General features: G+C 38.6%; 1 long non-coding RNA gene across 1 annotated transcript; it reads left to right on the top strand.

Moving 5' to 3' along the window:
* Positions 1–6,452: 6,452 nt before the first annotated feature.
* On the top strand, positions 6,453–16,513 carry LOC110150079 (uncharacterized). Its single transcript, XR_002317642.2, has 4 exons — positions 6,453–6,506; positions 6,717–6,911; positions 7,577–7,694; positions 15,097–16,513. It is a non-coding gene; the product is annotated as an uncharacterized lncRNA (long non-coding RNA).
* The last annotated feature ends 204 nt before the right edge of the window (positions 16,514–16,717 follow it).

The following is a 16,717-nucleotide window of genomic DNA, read 5'->3' as shown; positions in this document are numbered from 1 at the left end:
TCTGGGTTTTTTTGGTTTTGTTTTTTACTTTTGCCACTAGGCATTCCCTGGTGGCTCAGCTGGTAAAGAATCTGCCTGCAATGTGGGAGACCTGGGTTTGATCCCTGGGTTGGGAAGATCCCCTGGAGAAGGGAATGGCTACCCACTCCAGTATCCTGGCCTGGAGAATTCAGTGGACTGTATGGTCCATGGGGTTACAAAGAGTTGCACGCGACTGAGCAACTCTCACATTTCTCAGAGGGAGGTAACACTTTATGACTCTTGGAACTCTGAGGTTGTTGCCTTTCAGCTTCTGTGACTTCTTGTGTTCACCCTCCCTAAGTGCTGCCAGTGACTGCAGTAACAACTCACAGAAGGTGGGCCTTTTCATTTTCTTTTCTTCATTGCCTCTCATTTTCAGTAGTCAAGGCAGGTTGGTTTTCTGTATTCAGTTTTGCTGAAGCATTTTTCTTGTTTGATCTGAGCAGTGGCCAGTTCAGATGGCAAAAAATACATAACTTTCATTTTAGAATTTTTCCAGTTTTGATTTTTCTCATTTGGAACTTGTGCATTCACCTTTGATAAGTTCAAGGAAGTGAGAGGTAAGTAGTAGAACTCTCTCCTGGATTACACTTTTTCTCTAGGTGAATTGATGCGTTCATTATCTCATTCACCAAGCACAAGTCATTGTGACCTCTATTAGACAATCTCAAAGAGTAGGCTGTTCTAAGCATTTTTAGGAACATGGTCCTCCTCATCTTTGTTTATGGTAATCCAGAAAGTTCATGAAGAGTGCAAATGTTAAAATCTACCTACTCATGAAATGATTTATGACAAACAATGTCAGGGAATATCTAGTGGAAAAAATATGTATATATCTGTTGGTGAACAATGGCCACCACCCCACCTCCTACTAGGAAGGTTAATAGCCACTGTGGCACACCAGCTCTCAAACATGAGAGGGAAAAGTTGGTTTGTTTTGATCCTGTAAAATCTGTTCACAGCTTCTCAATCCAGGATCAAAAGATGACCATTGTTCTCAAGCTTTAGGGCTAACTTGAATATGTGATAACTGATAGAAGATTAATGCCATGAAGCCATGCAGATTGGGATCAACCACTACAACATTTCCAGTCAACTTCCCATTTCCTCACACTTTATTTCATGCCAGACTGATTGAAAAATAGGGTTTGAGGTATAAGAATCCAGGAATTTCCATGCTAGACAGAAGTAACTCCCTCGAGTGGTATTAACTTTAGATTGGGAAATAAAAGGGCCAAGATGAATGGACTACATACATTAATAGAACTGAGATGGGACAGTGTTCAACTGAAGAAAAAGCAAATGTGGGAAAGAAAGCTACTTGATGCCCGGTCAAAATAGTCTTGACAGCCTAGACACTTCATTTTCTGAGGAAGGTGGATGATATGGTGGCATGGATCTGATGACAACATTTCTCGAACTGAAGCCCTTTGCTTGCTCCATTTATCTTCGGAGGCTCCCTGTGACCTAGCCCAAGCTGCAACTCCTTCCTGAGCTCTATCTTCAGCAGCATTTCTGTCACAGCAGACTAGCGTTTACCTAAGAAGCATGTGTTTTAGTTACTGTAGTGGTTACTTGGTGTTCTGATCTACCCAACATCCTATTTCTCCTCCTTCGGGGTGGGCACTTGCCATCTATCTCTACAAGGATTAAATCACGTGCTGCTACAGCTGCTGGTTTTCAGCACCCCCTGAAAGAGCTCAAGGTGGAGAGCAGAAACGAAGCATTTTGTGCTCCAGGAAAAACTGGCAGGACAGATCTTAAGATAGATATTTTCAGGAGCTGATTTTATGAGCCCAATTCTCATATCTTCTTAGATGTAGAAAAGCACTAAAATCCTTCACGGTGGTAACTATTCCTCGTGACTAGCAAATGCTTCACAAAACTAGCAGAAACCTGGAAAAATATGTGTTTGAGTGCATATATTCTCCCTTCACCAAAATCACATGTATACTGGCCTTCCCCCCTCCCTCTTTGAAGCAGTTTCTTAGAGCTATCTCCTGGGCTGCAGTCCTCATTTTACCTCAAATAAAACAACTTGCAACTCTCACATTATACATTTTTTTAAGTCGACAAGATCCTCCCTTCCCCATCTTTCTATGAATTACTGCCCTAGGCCGGCCCACTCTGTGTGGTTCTAAGTGGCTAATCCTAGTAAAGTGTTGCAACCTTTCCCATCCTTGGTAAAATTATTTTCTGTTTCGCCTGAATCCCTATTATTAAAACAGCTTGATCAAAGCACTCACCATAACCATGCCAGGTGATGGGTGTATCTCTCGGGTCAGACCGTACTTCCCAACTCATAAGCCACACTGACTATCCCAGAGTTAGGCACATACCCCAAACAAGACTGAGAAGAGGCTTTCTATCGTATTAAATTGCTGGCCTGTATGTGCAGGCCTTCTGTGGCAATTCAGTAGTCTGGTGGGCATGGCGTGATGTGAACATGGAGCCGCCTGTAGTCAGACTTCACACCTTTCTCCTGCAACATGGGTTATGTCCACCTGCTATGGGAGAGAAGCAAGTGGAGAAATGAAGCGAATGCTACCCCTAGTTTTCCTGATGCCACTTGAATTTACTTACGCTGTTTTTCTTGGGTCCAGAAGAGTTCAAATTAATAATTTGACCAAAAATAAGCTCCACCTCCCTAATGGAAATTCTGTCCTTTGAAGACCTCCTTCAATCCTCTGAAATTAATAACTACTTGTGAGTCCCTGTCATAGTCCATTTGGGCTACATAGCAAAAATATCATAAACTGGGTGGCTTGTAAACGATAAACACTCCCCTCAGCTCCAGAGACTGGGCAATCCAAGATGATGAAACTGGCAGACTCAGTGTCTGGTGAGAGACCCCTTCCTCATTGACTGCCATCTTACTGCAGTCTTGCATGACAGAGGGACAAGGGATCTCTCTGGGCTCCCTTATTAAAAAGAGCACTAATCCCATTCATAAAGTCTCTACCTACATGGCCTAATCACCTCTCAAAGACCCACTCTAAACACTATCACACTGGGGACTATGTCTCAACACATGACTCTAGGGGAGACATTCAGTCCTTAGCATCCCCTACTAACAATATGTTTGTTGCACTGGTTTCATTTTGCCTTGATTTGGGGTTTGATCATCTGTCTCTTTTTCACTTGTTGACAGGCTTTTTAAAGGTAGGGAGGGACTTCCCTGGTGTCCAGTTGTTAAGACTTCGCCTTCCAATGCTGTGGGTGTAGATATGATCCTTGATCAGGAAGCTAAGACCCTGCAAACCTCACAGTCAAAAAACCAACATATAAAGCAGAAGCATTATTGTAACATTTAATAAAGATTTTTTAAATGGTCCACATTTTAGGGAGCATCACTGGACTCTCCATAGGGCACTACATTGTAGGGTCTTAAATTTATTGAATTATATCTAGACTGGTAATGTGTAAGTACCAGGAATAACCATGAATTTAAAAGTATGAAAATCCATGCTTTCATGGAGTACATATTCCAGTAGGAAAATTATTTGACCAAAATTCATGGGAATTGCTGAACTGGAAGAAGCCTTGAGAAGAAGCAAACCCTACCTGGAAACAAGAGGCTCGGGAAGAAGGGATCTTGCTTTTTCCATAACCAAAGAAAGCAAAATTAGTAGCTTCTGGGATGTAGCAAAAAAGGAGTAGGAAGCACATGTCAGGGTGAACTTGGAAATAGAACTTGGATTCTATTTTCTATTCTATTAAAGGCTGACCATTGTATTTACCTGTGCAGAACAAAAATGTCTAACTAGGTGTTCACAATTAGTCCCCAACTTGTGCTCCATAGTAACTCTGTGGTGTTTCCTACAGAGACCAAAGAGATTTCTTTCTTGCTGTATGCTGAAAGAAATGTATGTTCCCTAAATGCAACAGTGCATGTTCACTTCTCTCTATCTTTGCACTCACTGTCTCCTCACCCTAGAGTGTGTTCTGCTTCTTTCCCATTTACTGAAAACCTTTATTTATTTTGAAGTTGGTAATCACTGCATTCATGATTAGAAAAAAAAAAATCCCAGTGCTTTCCCAATTCCTTCCAGATGCAGACTAATTTCTCTCTATACCAGACAGTAATTTATGATTTACTCTCTCTGCAACTGAAACATAAAGAAAGAGAAAGCAAGCAAAGGAGGAAATGGCGGGGTTCCTGGGAAATGGTAGTTAGTCAATTAATTTGAATTTTTGAAAGACATTATAATGTTCTGTTGTGTTTTGTTTATAAAGAAGGGAATGTATTCAGAGTTTCATGTGAACAGCTGTCAGCTTTAGGATCATGATATTTTTGGAGGGTAAGGACCCGGGTTTGTTCATGGACATAAACGCACAAAGTTTTGTGTCAGTTCTTACACAAAACTTTTGCCTCTGATGGTTGACTGACCATGTGCTGTACTAAAGATGACCTGTGTGGGGAAAGGATGCCGCAGCATGACGCAGGGGAAGGACTGCTCCCACAGTCAGTGACAGTGGAAAGTGACCCAGCCAGTGGGAACAGCTGGGGCATCTTGTTTGGGGCTATCTGGCTCCTCATAACCCCAACTTGAAGGACACTCCAGTTTGACTCATCAAAACCTGGACATTTTTCTCAACTAGATCTGTGGTTGTGAAGATTTGCTGCTACTACCTGTCTGAGAGATTCTCTGCTCGTTTTTCATGTTCAAGGATATGTCTCTATGCATGGATGGGAAGGAGGAACTTACTAGCTTGCCAAATATATTAAATCCTCAATCATGTGACTTTTATAAAAATTACTGTTAACATTCACTGGCACTGTTCTAGATGCATTAGATGAATTCCCTCGTGTCATGTTTACAATGCCCCCCTGAAGTAAACACCATTGTCAGGCCTTATTTTTCCACAGGGAACCAGGACATAGAAAGATGGAGGTAGGCAGACCACGGCCGCACAGCTGCGACATGACGGTGGAGCCGCGGCGTGTGACGCTCAGGCCTGTGCCGTGTGACGCTCGAGCCTGCGGCGTGTGACGCTCAAGCCTGTGCCGTGTGACGCTCAGGCCTGTGCCGTGTGACGCTCGAGCCTGTGCCGCGCCGCCTCTCCCAGCGCAAGCGCAGGGAAACAGTCCGCATGGGGCTTCAGGCCAGACTCCACCTCACCAACTGTAGGCAAAAGTCTGAGGATGTAACTCGGTCTAGACTCTTAGCTTACTCGCCTGCTTGCATTCTGATTGCTGGTAAAAGTACCCACGGTGCTCGCAAGCAGGATAGAAATGAGGCTATTTCCTGAAAAGCACAAACGAAGGTGATCACATCCTGCCTTGTCTCCTTCAGAGTTAGGAGCAGAATGGCTGATGTCTTGACCAATGGATATACTCTTACCTATACTCCTCTGAGTACATAAAGCACCTAAATATTATCACCCAGGAATAAAATAATCTCGAGAATGTGTTAATTCACATTCCCCTAGGTTTTGAAAGGCTGAAAAATATTCCATTTTGTCATCTGTCATGATTATCCTGGAACCACATTTTTAATGGTGTAAAGTCTGTTGCAGAATTCACTCTGAAATATTTCAGACAGTTCTCTAGCATGACACATCTATATAAAGGCAATCAGGTTCTCAGGTGTACAGAGGTCCCTTGGGAGTCCATAAATCCTAAATGAAAAATTGTCATCAAAAGAAACTAGAATTCCCTTTAGTTTAAATCACATTTTACATTTCTCTAAAAGGTTTGTCAGACCCAGATTTCCACTTATATGAGATTTCTTTAGTCCTGTAACCACAGAATTTAAGAATACTTAAAGCAAATTTCAAGACTTGGGAGCTTGGTCATGTTTGTAAAACGTTTTCCTCATAAGACTTGTTTGACACAAGCTCTATTAGTATAAGGAGAATCATGAAATTTGTGTTATGCTGTTTTCTTAGATTTGAAAATGTTCTCCTAACTTTATATGGCCTTTGCCTAATTTACTGTAACAATTTACTTTTGAAGCCGATTTTGTCTCACCTTTCATTAATTTCTCATGTATAAATAGTTAATATTTATAATCTAAGGAGTTGTCATTACAGTGGGAATAAAAGACAAGTGACATAAGCCACCATCTCACCATCACCATTCTCTGTTCAGAGTGGTCTAATTTCATAATTCTGGCAACACTCTTAATGCTCAGCAAACCATGAAATCACTGAATCAGACAGCTATCCCATTCACAGCCCATCTTTATACTTTTATTTTAGCTAGATTTTACAACCTGGTCTCTGCCTTGATAATTAAACATTTCACCATCCATACGCCTTTAACGTCATTGCTGAAAACTTGCCCCACATTTTTGCTTTAAGCCTTTGTCCTACTTTTTGGTATGTCACTAAACAGGCTGAGCATTCAGTAAACTGTACGCTACTCAGACTCTCACATAACATTCTAGTTTAGAACACAGTAGCTTTTTGTTGCTGAGGGACCAGCTAAAGAATGTTCTTATTTATGAGGGTGGTGGTAAAAAGCCTCAGAGGTTACCTAGGTATGTGTATTACACTGCTGTACTTTTTAAAAATATTTTACCTGAGTCAGCTCTTAATTATACCTAACATTGAGGAGAAAAGTGTTGACTAAAACAAAATTATGAAAACCATACTTATTTTGGAAATGTAATCCAGAAATATACTCAGCTATATGTCAACACATATTTGTGTCCTAAGTAATTCAGTAACTAATGTAAGTGCTTTTTCAGCTCTTTCCATGTTACCTGAACTAGGGTGATGGTAGGCAGTGCCTGGTTACCTCAGATAAGCACCTGTTTATCAAGTCTTGGCTGACCTTTAGCAAGTGGCATTTGTCAAGGATAGCATTAAAGAGAGCTTTGAAATACATTAGATATTTATTTAAAAACTTGACGACCCTCCAGCTGGAACACCACTGTGCCCAGGTATGCAACTTAATACTCTTCACACACACACAAAAAAAATACTCTTCACAGTACAATACTCTCTCACAAGATCTTTGCCTTCCATTAACAATTCACAAACTGCCCTTCCTATTGACACCCTCGTGCCAGGGTTTTCTGAGAACAAATTCAGTAGAGAACTTACTTAAAACAGTGGTTTATCTAAAAATTTTACTCCAAACCCCCTTGGGCAAACACATGTCACTGATCCCAAGGTAGCATTCAGGAAGTCCCTGATCCAAATACCAGATTCAGCAAATTCCCAGGCATGACCAAACTTGCTAGAAAACCAAAAAGGGAAAGTCTGGGAAATAAGCCAAGATCCTGGGTGTCATTTGTATAGCATTCAAGCCAACTCTGGTTTCAAAATTCTTTTGAGATTGTTACTCCATGATGGGAATGCATTCCACAGTGCTTGGCCACAGATCACCACACAAGAAACACCCTACAGAACTGTGCTTTCATACTGGTCAGTTTTTGCAGTAGGAATACTTAATTGTGGGTAGAAAAGTTCGTTTGGTTTTTGAATTTTCTTAAAATCTACTGGAAGGCATTACCAAAGAGTAGATATAAAACTGGGCTAAGATTTTCTATCAAATATCTTAGACTAATCCTATATATTCTATCTTCCTGGACTGTTTCCAAAGATGCTGTGAAGAATGAACAAGAAAACATTTTATTTAAGACATTGTTATAAGCACAAGGAAGACATTACTCGAAAGATACCGACAAGAAATTATAAACCTTCAATGTAAGCTTTAACAAGTGAGTAGTGATATCCCTAAGTAATCTATTGATTTGATTGCAACCTCAGTAAAAATGCAGCAGGATTTTATTTGACAAACTATTTTTCAAACTTATATTGGAAAAATAGACAAGAATAGCCAGTAATTTCTTAGAGGAAAAAAAAAAATTTAGACCTACTGTAGAGTAAAACATAGTATAAAACTACTAGGATGAGAACTCTATAGTGTATGAAAGGACAAGGGAGACCAACAAATAAACTAAAAAGCCTAGAAAGGCATCAAATAGATAAATGTAGTCTGTGATAAAGTTGACATTTTAAATCACCCAGTGAGACAAATCTAAATTAAAAGTATGAGATCCTACTTTGTGCCTGTAAGGTTGACAAAGTTCAAAAAGCCTGATAGTGTGCTCTCTTGCTTAGGTTTAGGAAACAGATAGTCTCAAATGTTTGCCAATGTTAACATGAATAGGGACAACCTCTGGTGGGCAATTTGGTGATGACTGCTTCCCAGTGGCACAGTGGTAAAGAATCCATCTGCCAAGCAAGAGATGTGGGTTTAATCACTGCGTTGGGAAGATCCCCTGGAGTAGGAAATGGCAACCCACTCCAATATCCTTAACTGGAACATTCCATGGATAGAGGAACCTGACAACCTACAGATCGTGGGGTCGCAAAAAGTTATACATGACTAGGCACGCACACACATAAAAATTAAAATGCCCATCCCCTTTTACTCAGCAATTCTGCTTCTACAGATGCATCCTTCAAATGTCCTCATACATGCAAAATGAGCTACATATGAAGTAATTCACTGCAGAAATGCTAGTGACAGCAAAAGATTAGCATCAGTATAAATGTTCATTGATTGGGATTGGTTAAATAAAGTGGAATGGAGTGTAGCTTAAAGATTTTAAAAATGATAAGATAAGGCAGTCCTGGATGTACAGGTATAAAACAATCCTCAACCTACATGGTTAAGTGAAAACCAAAATGCAGAACTGTGTATATAGAATCTAATCTATTGTGAAAGAGGTTTGGGAATATCAAATACTCTGAAAGATAAGAAAGTAGTGCTAGTGGTTTCCTCTGCAAGAGTCTCAGATCAGCTCAGTTCAGTTCAATCGCTCAGTCGTGTCTGACTCTTTGAGACCCCATGAACCACAGTATGCCAGGCCTCCCTGTCCATCACCAACTCCCAGAGTTCACTCAAACCCATGTCCATCGAGTCGGTGATGCCATTCAGCCATCTCATCCTCTGTCATCCCCTTCTCCTCCTGCCCCCAATCCTTCCCAGCATCAGGGTCTTTTCAAATGAGTCAACTCTTCGCATGAGGTGGCCAAAGTACTGGAGTTTCAGCTTCAGCATCAGTCCTTCCAATGAACACCCAGGATTGATCTCCTTTAGGATGGACTGGTTGGATCTCCTTTGCAGTCCAAGGAACTCTCACGAGTCTTATCTAGCACCACAGTTCAAAAGCATCAATTCTTCAGTGCTCAGCTTTCTTTATAGTCCAACTCTCACACCCATACATGACTACTGGAAAAAACCATAGCCTTGACTAGACAGACCTTTGTTGACAAAGTAATGTCTCTGTTTTTTAATATGCTGTCTAGGTTGGTCATAACTTTCCTTCCAAGGAGTAAGCATCTTTTAATTTCATTGCTGCAATCACCATCTGCAGTGATTTTGGAGCCCAGAAAAATAAAGTCAGCCACTGTTTCCACTGTTTCCCCATCTATTTGCCATGAAATGATGGGACCAGATGCCGTGATCTTAGTTTTCTGAATGTTGAGCTTTAAGCCAACTTTTTCACTCTCCTCTTTCACTTTCATCAAGAGGCTCTTTAGTTCTAAGAGTTTTTAATTGAATAATCAATCCTTTCCCTATTTAATTAAAATTGTACTCTTATCATGCCAGAAGTCTTCACATATAAGTCTACTTCTGTATTCTGGAATCTATTCCATTGACTTCATTCACAAAGCATACACTGTCTAGATTACTGCAGTTTTATAATGTTATATTATCTTGTTAGGCTGGTCTTTCATTATTCTCCTTTTTTTAATGTAAGATCCTTGGCTTTTGGGTTTTTTATTCCCCAGTAAGAACTTTAAAATCAGTTTTTCTACTTAAATTTTTTTCTTTTGGTTTTTTCATTGAGATTGTGTTAATATTCTAAATTAATCTGGATGAAGCAGACATCTTATTGACATTGAAGCCTCCTATCTTAGAAAAGGATGTGTTTTTCTACTCAAGTCTGATTTTGTGTTCCTTAAAGAAATTTTTAAGATTTCTTTGTTTGGATTGAGAACATTTCTTTATTTTATGTTGTACCAAAGTATTTTGTCTTTTTTGTGATCATTGTAAATGGTCTCTTTTAACCATTATCCTTTCTCTATGGTTGCTATTTGTGTGTACTAGGTTAAACCATGTGGTATTGTCATATCTGTGAGTCTGAAAAAGTTGAATATTAGCAATTTCATATAGCTTTCCTAATAGGAAGGCTAATGATATTGTGTTCACTCGCTAAGTCATGTCTGATTTTGCAACCTCGTGGACTTCAACATCCCTGTCCATCACTATCACCTGGAGATTGCTCAAATTCATGTCCATTACTTTGTTCCTAATTACTTTAGTGAATACTCTTGTCATGCTTTTTCAAGTGATTTTCTTTCTTGAGTTTTTCAGATGTGTAATCATATTATCTATTAATAAGGATTAATCTTAATTCTATTTTTGTTATCCAATTTTTGCTCCTCTTATTTATTTCTGTTGTCTAATTATGTAGGCTATTACCTTCAGATTGATGATAGTTAGTTATAATGGTGAGGGTAGACATTCTAGTATTTCCCTATAGAGCATAGTCTTTCTGGTTAGGATATATATATATGAATGATATAACATGATTATTCCTATTTTACTACATATTTTAATCAAGAATTGTTGAAATTTTAAAAATGCTTTCTAAAATAATTTATGAAGATGGTGCTATGATTTTTCTCTTTTTAACACTAATAGGGTGAATTATGTAGATACATATTTTTTCAGATGGAACCATCTTTGCATGTCTTATATGAATCGTACTTTACTAAGGTATGCTATTCTTTTTATGTGTTGTTGAATCCGTTTGCTAATGTACTCTTTGGAGTCTTAGAATTGATACTCATGAGTGCTTTTAGTCTGTGATTTTTATTTTCTATTACCTTTGTCAGGTTTTGGCTTCATCATGAGAATCTGGAAGATTTTCATCTTTTCTACATATTCAAGAACATTTGATGTCATCTGTTATTTACAAGTTGGTAGAATTTACTAGTAAAATCACTTGTGAGTAGGGTATTATTTATTTGTTTATTTTGAGTAGGAAATTTGACAACTTTTCACATTTCTAATTGCTAAGTTTTGATTGTTATCTGTTCTGAGGACAACTTGGCAATTAATATTTTACTAGGAACTAATGTATTTTCTGCATTTAAAAAATGTATTTTCATACAGCTGAGCAAAATCAGCTTTTAGAAGGCTTTTCATCCCTTATGTCTGTGGTTTTTAATTAACTTCCAATTTCTATTTTTAGTATGTGAACTTTCTCCATTTAAAAAATACAGTTAGAAACGGACTTCCCTAGTGGTCCAGTGACTAAGACTCAGGGCCCAGGTTCGATCCCTGGTCAAGGAACTAGATTCCTCATGCTGCAACTAAGACCCAGCAACCCAGCACAGTCAAATAAATAAATAAATAATTTTTTAAGGTAGTTAATTATCAATTTTGTTGGATTTTGAATTTATTTATTAGTACTGCCATTTTTCTGTTTTCTAATTCTTTAATATCTATTTTTATATTTATGCATTCCTTCCTTTTGCTATATTAGATGTAATAATGCCAGTTTGTGTCCAACAGCATTTTGGAAATTGTTTAAACAAATAAAAATTAGTATGCCATCTCTATTGCCCTCCATATGAGAGTTTTTTTTAAGAGAGAGAATTAAATTTTAGTGAGGAGAAATGGAATAAGGTCCTTAATTTTTTCCTTTGTTTCAGGTAAATATAAATTTAACTGTCCTGTGATTTTTTTATTTTGGAATTGTTGACAATTTCTCCTAAGCAACAAACCTAATATGACAATAGGAATAAAAAAAATATGCTGTTCTTGTTGGCTTTCTTTAAAATGGCCTTCCTCTGTTCCCTTGTGTCTTAATAAATTATTATACAATGGGTCAAGCTGTAATATGAAGATCAAAAAAATATATATTCCCAGCTTCTCTCCCTGCCAAAACATTGCTTTATCTATTAATTTAATTGTTTGGCTACCTAGCAAGTATCACTTGTTCGTATGTGGTTTTGATACTGTGGGTCAGTTAGTTTCACTTCTTTTAGCTCAATTCAGTCTAGTCGTCCTTGACCACCTGCTCGCCACTGTCCTTAGGTGCAAGAGAGAGAAAACTAAGCCAAACCACCATCTCTCCACACTTTCCCATCCCCACCCCAAAGAACTCACAGCCTGTTCTGTTGGTACAGATTGTTCTTTAAGCCTCAGTCAGACTTTGCCAAAATACCCGTCACAAGACAGAACAAGGAAAAGAGTAGATCGCTCAACCCAGATCGTTTCCGTAACTGTAAAAACAAGAAACAAAAGTTAAGCTGGTTAATATGCATGCTCAGTAGTCAGAAGGATCCTCGCAGCAAATGGCTTGTAGCAGCCCTCACAAGCCTGAATGAAGCTCTTGTTTGACTCTCTAAATTCTGCGGGTATTGAGTCCCTAGACTGTATTTTCCCTGGCAAAGCCTTGGCCCTCCACACTCTGCCAAGGAGAGTGAAGGTGAGGAGGCCTTCGTTTCCCCACAGTTTTTCTCCATTCTTGATCTCCTCAGGATCCTGAGAGTGGTAGAACCAGTTCATATATGAGCTAGCCAAAGAGTTTAATTACCTTCAGAGATTTTTATTTCTTGCAAATGCAAAATAACTTCAGTTAACTTAATTCTTACATTTCACATAAAAGAAGAAATATGCAAGTAATACATGTATATCTAAGGTACATTTATCATTTCTTACTTGAAATAGTTAATTCAAAATAATCAACATTAGGCCTTCTCTGGCAGTCTAGTCTTTAAGACTCCGTGCTTCCATTGCAGGGGGCATGGTTCAGTTTCTGGTCAGGGAACTAAGATTCCACATGCCTCGCAGTGGGGAAAAAAAATTGAAAGAAATTTAGTGGCTTAGAGCAACACAAGTTTAAAAATAGTAACAATAATCAACATTATCCTCAGGGACACTCTGATGATGGAAGTGGCCTATTTATTATGAAGTTACAAGGAAAGAACAAGGTTTGGGGCTTATTACTCACTTGAACATACTAGAAACCAGAAGGCAATGTGAGAATATGATAGTATACAGTCATATACCTTTTTCAGTATAATTTCAGGAATATTTCAGTAAATTTAGATCTTGTATTTCTTTTATGATGATAAAGGTGAATTATCCAGAGCCTCCGGACCCCAGCTATTTAGTTATTTAGGAACATTTCCTGGGAAGAACATATGTGCATCCCATGACCAAGGGCCCCAAAAGAAAAGCGTTTGGAACCCAGGAAATGGTCCCTGCAGGCTCACTTTACTAGTGATAGAAGCTAGTTGTTCAAACAACACTCATTTCTCATGTCATCTCATCTCATAGTCTCATCTGAAAAGTTTTGTCTCCCATTTTCTCTCATGTTTCGTAATGTCTCCACATATCCAATATCTGTGTGGAGGGGATGTTGTTTTATTTTTAAAGACATATTTCATCTGTCTTTGTACCATTGCAGTTATCTCAGTGGTAACATAATTTAACAGAATCATAGACTGTCTTCCTTGTGGCCTTTCTAAGTTAAATTTCTCCATTTCTTCATATAAAGTCTCATCACCTTCCTAATCACTCTTCTACTAGACATACTTTAATTTGTCCCTATCTGCATTAAAATAAAATGCTTTAAACAGGAAAATACACTCTAGTTGTAGCTAATAAAAGCAGAAGGATGAGGAAGCAGGCCTCTGACCTTCTTTATCCTGCCCACTGTAGCCTCTGGCAGACACACCACTCCCTTATTAAAATTCATTATATCATGGTCCATGAAAATTCCTAAGTTTTGGACATCCCTGGTGTTCCAGTTGTTAAGAATCCACCTGCCGATGCAGAGGACTCAGGTTCAATGCATGGTCCAGGAAGATTCCACATGCTGCAGAGCAACTAATCCCATGTGCCACAACTACTGAGCCTGCGCCTAGAGCCCAAGAGCCGAAAATACTGAAGCCTGTTTGCCTAGAGCCTGTGTTCTGCAGCAAGAGAAGCCACCTCAATGAGAAACCTGCAAACTGCAACAAAGAGTAGTTTGTTGCTCACTATAGAAAGCTGGTGTGCAGCAATGAAGACCCAGCTCAGCCAAAAAAACAAATAAAATTAAATATTTTTTTTTAAGTCTTTAAAAAAAATTCCTAGGTCTTTTTCACATGGATTTCCAAGTACCCAGTTCTTCTCACTTGATTCAAAAATCAAAATATATTTTGAACCCAAAATATATTATACTTGTCAAGGTTCTGATTATAAATAACAAAAACCAACTACAGTTCCTCAAGTGGAAATGGAATTGATTGGGTATCTGGTGGCTTGTAGAAACAAACTAAAAAAGCAGAATGGACCATATACTCGCCATAGCAGCAGGCTGCTCAGGACTTGCCACTTACCGACAGGGAATTTGGCACCTGCACCACTGGATACCTACCATCCTTGTGCTGCGTTCCATTGTCACTGGGCATGCACTTTGCCCCTCCAGACTCTCCTCCCTGCATAGCCACCAGGAGGCATTCCTAACTGACTGGAGCTGTGTTGTCACCCCTTCAAGATATACAGTCCAGGTGGCAGCATTTGATTGACTGTGCATAGATCTTGTCCTTGTTCATGCTCCCTCGGGGTGGGAGGGATAGTGGCCCTCTGGGCCTCCAGAGTGGAGGGGGCATTTTCCCTATTATGATCCTAGTGTGTATATGTGTGTGTGTACTCAATCGTGTCTGACTCTGAAACCCCGTGGACTGCAGCCCTCCAGGCTCCTCTCTCCATGGGATTCTCCAGGCAAAAATACTGGAGTGGGTTGCCATTTCCTTCTCCAAGGGATCTTCCTGACCCAGAGATTGAACCCGTGTCTCCTGCATTACAGGCAAATTCTTTACCACTGCACCATGGGAATTGATCTTAGGGCTCCTCCCAAATAGGAAAAGCTTTCAATACTGGGCAACCCAGATTATAAATACTATATGTAAATTTTCATCTTGTAAATTTGGGTTCAAAACTTGGGACTAGTATCTTTCAAGTAATGATCCTGTCATTCAGTTAGCTTTCATTCCCAGGTTTATGCTACTACACACTTTCTACATACTTTCTTTGTGTTTCTCCAGACTCACAGGAAAGCCTCAAAAGTAAGCATTGTGATCAGGCTTCCCTCTGCCTTGAAGACCACATATTAATCTTCAGGAAATGTATTCCTTCTGCCACACCCAAGAAGAGAATACAACCTCCAACTGGGTGAAAGAAAGCTGGTATACAATAGGTAACAACATTTCAGAAAAGCAGAGCTCAAGTATTCTACAGCTGAGAATTGCTTCAGTTGATGTCTATTTTCTCTACCCACTACCATCAACTTAAGTCACAGACAGAAAAGTGTGAAGACAAAAAATTTACAGCCCTCAAACCATGGTATAGAGAGGAAAACCAAGTAGAACTAACTGGGTTCTGAAGTTTACAGAAGAAAAAGAATCTTGATTCAAAGCAAATAGAATGTAGACAATCTAGATAAAATGTGAGCAGGATGAAAAAAAAATTGTAAAGTGATTTAACAAACACTTATTTTTCCAACATTCAAAGAAAGGAAAATAACGTAAACATGATAAAGGACCTAATTTAGAAGAACCCTAGAAACAAAGGAATTGACTACAAATACTTTTGACCACAAATCATTTTAAGAACATGAATTAAATAAAACAGGAGCTCAAATACACTGTGATAAAAGAAAAAAAGCAGAATGAGCTGAAAGGAGGACCAAACAACATAATGACAAAATTAATAAAAGTAAAAGCAGCAAAGAACAGAGTAGAAATTGCTAAAAAATTTGAATTACTAACCTAGAGCAAAGGTTTAAAATATATAATCATAAATGATGTCCCAGAAATAGTAAACCCATCAAATTAAACAAAAAATATTCAAGAGAATACCCCTGAAACAAAGGAAGGTGAATTTGCAGAATTAAAAAACACACTGTTTCAGAAAACCTCAACATGTAACATTCAGTACTGAGATATATCATGACAAACTTAACCTATTGAAATTCAAAAGTAAGACTTCTTCAAGCATTCAGGCAAACAATATCAAATTATCTGCTGACTCAGAATTCAATGACAGAAAATAGGAACAATGGCTAAAGTAATGCAACCAAGAGTGTCTTATCCAAATAGGTTGTCATTCCTGTACAAACACAAAATGGACTTTTTCTAAACATACAAAAATATCAGGAAACATGATGCCCATGAGCGTCTCTCAAAAAAACTACTTGGTGATATCCTGGCATTTAAGGGACAAATTTAAGGGGAAAAAAGGAACAAAGAAGCATATAGAGGACTTTCAGTGAACCCCAAATCCAAATAAATGCAGACCAGTACAAACTGCCGGACTGTCACTGAAGAGAATGTTAATGTTCCTGAAGAGATTGTTAACAAATATAAAGAGTACTATAAAAGTCAGGAAGAGAGGCTGTGAGGTGGGAGACCATGTATGCAGTTTATCCCCATCTTTCACAGAAGGTGTCAATCAATGTATGAAATTGAAACGACTAAACATGCTTAGTGACATCCAGAATCTCTTCTCAGTCTTTTTTTTTTTTTTTTTGTCTTTAAATTTTATTGGAGTATAGTGGCTTTACAATGTTATGTTAGTTTCTTGGTGTCCAGCAAAGTGAATCAGTCATATATATATATATATATATATATATATATATATCCCCTCTTTCGTAGATTTCCTCCCCAT

This window comes from Odocoileus virginianus, chromosome 6 (genome assembly GCF_023699985.2).
Source record: "Odocoileus virginianus isolate 20LAN1187 ecotype Illinois chromosome 6, Ovbor_1.2, whole genome shotgun sequence".
Taxonomy (NCBI): domain Eukaryota; kingdom Metazoa; phylum Chordata; class Mammalia; order Artiodactyla; family Cervidae; genus Odocoileus; species Odocoileus virginianus.
This window is presented reverse-complemented; position numbering and strand designations above follow the sequence as displayed.